Raw genomic sequence first — 5310 nt, 5'->3', positions numbered from 1 at the left:
TTCATACCTCATATACAAATATAAAAATACAAAGGGCTGATAAAATAGACCTAACACATTTTGGCCTTCACAGGCCTTCCTCAGAGGTCTAATGCAAATAGAACATATTGGCTAATATATAAAAATATATACAATCAAACATATACAAAATATGAAATAAAGACCAGAAAACAATTGTTCCAAAGTTTAACCACTGGGCAAAAATACAAATGAAACCTCCAGTGCAATCACATGTCCAGTAGTACTTCTCTCTGGTCAACTATATATTCTCCTGAGATTGTATAGCCAAATGTTCCCAATGTAGTGTTCCTTAAGTTAAAAGCAGTGGCCCTCTTTGATTCTTGACTAACCTTTTTAGGTTCTGATTCAGTATAAGGCAGCTTCATGGAATATGCAACCGTTGTGCGTACAAGGATAGACGCGTGGGGTGTGTGTGTCTCACGATGTGGACAGGAACCCTGGAAGAAAAATCAGGATTCTCAGTCAGTTTCTCCTGCATAGACTCTGGGGATCGGCTTCAAAGAATCTGCACAGGCTGCTGGCTAGGCTTGCCGCTGTGATCCTGCCCCACGTGATTCACTGTTCACGCTTAGAATCTCTGACAGGGCCATTGGTAGAGTCAGCAATCCTGTTAGTCCAGGCCTGCGGGGGGAGGGGGAATCACAGAAAGACTCAATTTTCAACTTGGGGGCTTCCACTCAAGGCTCAGTCAGAAGGAAAAGGGTCCAACAACACCTAAGGCAGTTTGGTGTAGCGGTTAGGAGCTCGGACTCTAATCTGGGAGAACCGGGTTTTGATTCCCGACTTCCCCACATGCAGCTGCTGGGGTGGCCTTGGGTCAGTCACAAGTTCTCTCAGAGCTGTCCTCTCAGGAGCAGTCCTCGAAAGAGCTCTCTCAGCCCCTCCTCCCTCACGGGGTGTCTGTTGTGGGGAGGGGGAGGGAAAGGAGATTGTAAGCCACTCTGAGACAGTTCCTCTGTAGGGCCAGCAACAGGGCATAGAGGCTGAGGCCTTCATAAGAACGTAAGAAGAGCCCTGCTGGATTCGACCAGTGGTCCATCTAGTTGCGCATCCTGTCCCATGCAGTGGCCAACCAGTTCCTCTGTAGGGCCAATAACAGGGCATAGCGGCTGAGGCCTTCATAAGAACGTAAGAAGAGCCCTGCTGGATCAGACCAATGGTCCATCTAGTCCAGCATCCCATACCACACAGTGGCCAACCACTTCCTCTGTAAGGCCAACAACAGGGCACAGAGGCCGAGGCCTTCCCCTGATAAGAACAACAGAAGAGCCTTGCTGGATCAGACCAGTGGTCCATCTAGTCCAGCCTCCTGTCCCATACAGTGGCCAACCAGTTCCTCTGTAGGGCCAACAACAGGGCACAGAGGCCGAGGCCTTCCTCTGATAAGAACATCAGAAGAACCCTGCTGGGCCTAGGCTTACCAAGTGGCGGCGGGGGATCCGCATGTCTTCACAGGATCCCTGCCGCGGGGACGGCAATACGTGGTGCACCCGCCGTCGCCAGGATGTGACGCTACATGTCGTTCTGGCAACGGGACTCCAAACAGCCCCGTTGCCAGAGCGACGCGTTGTGTCCATCTAGATGTGGTCCATCTAGTCCAGCATCCTGTCTCACACGGTGGCCAACCAGTTCCTCTGAAGGTACAGCAACAGGGCAGGCCTTCCCCTGATGTTGCCTCCTGGCTCTGGGATTCAGAGGTGGATTGCTTCTGAACATGGTTCTGTTTAGTCAGCATGGCTCCATGAATGAGCTTCATTGGAAGCCCCCGAGTTCTGTTATATTGCAAGAGGGAGAAAAACGTCTTTTTGCCAACTCTCTCCACCCCCTGCATATAGTTTTATAAATCTCTATCAAGTCCCTCTTAACCTTCTCTTCTTTTGTCTGCAAACCGGCAGGAGGTCCGCTGGTGGGGGCATGTGTGGAGGCAACATCAGGTGCACTGCTGTGTCGCTTCCAATGGAAACCCAGGAACAATGTAGGATAGCTGGAGAACCCATAGAGCAGGGGTGTCGAACTCATTTGTTATAAGGGCCGGATCTGACATCAGTGAGACCTTGATGGGCCGGGCCGTGTCTGCCATAAAATGTAATGCTAGGTGGCGGAGATATAAACTTTATAAAGGACACAAACACAAATAGGGGTTTTTTTCTTACTTAAAATAAAAACATGCTTAAAACATCAGCACTCTTGCAGTATTTGGTTCATTGAACAGCGTCTGATAACTGACACCCCTTGCTCTGAATGATTGCATCAGAATGTCTGTGCTGTTGCAAGCCTGAGTATGCTGTTCAGGTGTGTATCTGTAAGCTGCAAACCTACGATGACGCAGCAGCAGCAGAAGACAGCCAGTTCCACTGTGGGCCTGAGAAAAGCCCTCTGGGGGCCTGATCTGGCCCCTGGGCCGCATGTTTGACACCTGTGGCATAGACTTTCTGGTGATTCCTAGAGCTACTGGGTTTTCATTAGAAGTGACATGGCAGCGCACTCAGCAATGTTGTTCTTTAAAAAAAATTATCCCTCTGCCTATCTGAGCGACAGCAGGCAACAGGAGCCGGGAGGGCGGGGAGGGGGGGATTTACCGCCTGCCCCCACTGGGGGAATGGGAACCCCACCTGGGATCGTAGTGGTTGAAAATACGCTCTGCAGAGTCATCACTGGGAAATGGTAGCTGTTATGCAGAATATTTCCCTTGTGGGTCTACAAGAGCAGACGGAATACGTCTGGCAGAACACTACTGCAAGGTGTGAACTCTCCTTTAGAGCTCAGTTGCGACCGAGAGGGGATGTGATGTCCGTCTGGACGCAGAGAAGGCCGTAGCCTAGTGGAAAAGCGCCTTCTTCGTATGCAGAAGGTCCCAGGTTCGGTCCCAGCTGGGGAAGCCACCTGAGGCTCTGGGCAGCCACGGCCAGTCAGAGTTTCCAACTCTAAGTTCAGAAAGACCTGGGAGAGGGTCGGTTCTAGGGAGGGGAGGGGCCTCAGCAGAGCGTAATGCCGTACAGTCCGCCTTCCAAAGCCGTCATTTGCTCCAAGAGAAGTGGAACAAACATCTTAAATCAGTCAGTCAATAATAAATAAGCAATCTATATATTCCGGAGATCAGCTGTCATTCCAGGAGACCTCCCGCCCCCACTTGGAGGTTGGCAATGGGCTACAGTAGATGCCAATGGGCTGCACAGACCAACGGCCTGAGTCAGTATAGGCCAGGGGTGTCGAACTCATTTGCTATGAGGGCTCTTTTTGTAGAAAAAGCCCAGCAGGAACCTATTAGCATAATAGGCCACACCAAACAGCAGGAACTCATTAGCATATTGGGCCACACCCCTGACTGCTCATTAGCCCATTAGGCCTGTTACCAGAAGTGTGGTTATCCAGCCACACCCACCTTTTGCTTGTTATTCTGTTTACCTTGTTTGTTGTCAAAACCCAGGGCTTTTTTGTAGGAGGAACTCCTTTGCATGTTAGGCCACACACCCCTAATGTAGCCAATCCTAATGAGTTTCTGCTGTTGGGTGTGGCCTATTATGCTAATGAGTTCCTGCTGGGCGTGGCCAACTTGGGAGCCAGCCGGAACTCCGTTCCTGTGCGTTCCTGCCCAAAAATAGCCCTGGCTATGAGGGCCGGAGGTAATGCCAAGTAGTGGAGATATAAACTTTATAAAGGACACAGACAAAAACACAATTAAAGATTTTTTAAACTTTAAATAACACATTTCCAGTGAGTCTGACACCCCTGGTATAGGCCTATTTGGAAAGGTCTGAGAAAACGGCCTCTGCGTCCTCGTGCCCCTGAGACGACCTTTTGCAAGTCGGGAATGGCCTTGTGTCTCTGCGGCTCCCCTGTGAAGCTTGCTGGGCAGCGTATTCCCAATCCGCCCCTTTCTGCGCATCCCGTCTGCTCTGTTTCGAGCACACTTCCTGTGCTCTTTTGCAGCTGGGTGAAGACGGGGGCACGAAATTAGCCGGCTGAAGCTTTTGCCCAAATGACAGTTGCGCCACGAGGGGGATTCCTGCCAACTCCAGAAGAAGAAATTCCTGGAGATTTGGGGGTGGAGCCTGGGAAAGGGGAGGGACCTCAGTAGAAGAAGAGAAGAAGAAGAGATTGCATTTATACTCCGCCCTTCACTACCCAAAGGAGTCTCAAAGTGGCTCACAATCTCCTTTCCCTTCCCCTCCCCACAACAGACACCCTGTGAGGTCGGCGGGGCCGAGAAGGCTCTTTCGAGAACTGCCCTTGAGAGAACAGCTCTGAAGGAGCTTGTGACTGACCCAAGGTCACCCAGCATGTGGAGAAGTGTGGAATCCACCCCGGTCCACCCAGATTAGAGTCACGTTCCTAACCACTGCACCAGACTGGCTCTCTGTGATGTTGTAGCATCTGCCTGGGAGATAATTCTGGGAGATCTCCAGGCCCCACCTGGAGGTTGACAACCAGAAGATAATCACAGAGAGAAGACCAAGCAAGGCAACAAGGGCAACCGTGAAAAAATGAACTATGGAAAAAATAAAACGTTCAACAAACTTTAGTATCCATGTTAACAGACTCATAGAAACAATTCATCCCATGCATATCAATATCATATCCAAAATGTCAAAAAATATTCCAGAACCACACAAAATAGATGAAAAGCCCAGTAGCACCTTTAAGACTCACAAACTTTATTGTAGTATAAGTTTTCGAGAAACACAGCTCTCTTCATCAGATGCATCTGACGAAGAGAGCTGTGTGTCTCGAAAGCTTATCTCCCTTATAAATAAAAGCCGAATGGTGGTGGCACTTCTCTAGAACATTCCACACGCTCCAAAATCTGGTCACCACACCTTAAAAAGGATATTATAGCTTTGGAAAAAGTGCAGAAAAGGGAAACTCGAATGATAAAAGGGTTGGGACACTTTCCCTATGAGGAAAGGTTAAAGCGCTTAGGGCTCTTTAGCTTGGAGAAAAGACGACTGAGGGGTGACATGATCGAGGTTGATAAGATTACGCATGGGAAAGAGCAGGTAGAGAAAGAGGTACTTTTCTCCCTTTCTCACAATACAAGAACTCGTGGGCACTCCATGAAACTGCTGAGCGGTCGGGTTAGAATGGATAAAAGGAAGTCCTTCTTCACCCAAAGAGTGATTAACACATGGAATTCACTGCCACAGGAAGTAGTGGCGGCTACAAGCATGGACGGCTTCAAAAGGGAATTAGATAAGCATATGGAGCAGGGGTCCATCAGTGGCTATTAGCCACAAGGTATAGATAGGGGCTCTGGGGCAAGTGATGCTCTGTCTTCTTGGTGCTTGGGGG

This window comes from Gekko japonicus, unplaced genomic scaffold, assembly GCF_001447785.1.
Source record: "Gekko japonicus isolate JY-2015 unplaced genomic scaffold, Gekko_japonicus_V1.1 scaffold2969, whole genome shotgun sequence".
Classification (NCBI taxonomy): domain Eukaryota; kingdom Metazoa; phylum Chordata; class Lepidosauria; order Squamata; family Gekkonidae; genus Gekko; species Gekko japonicus.
Note: the sequence above shows the minus strand (reverse complement) of the source record.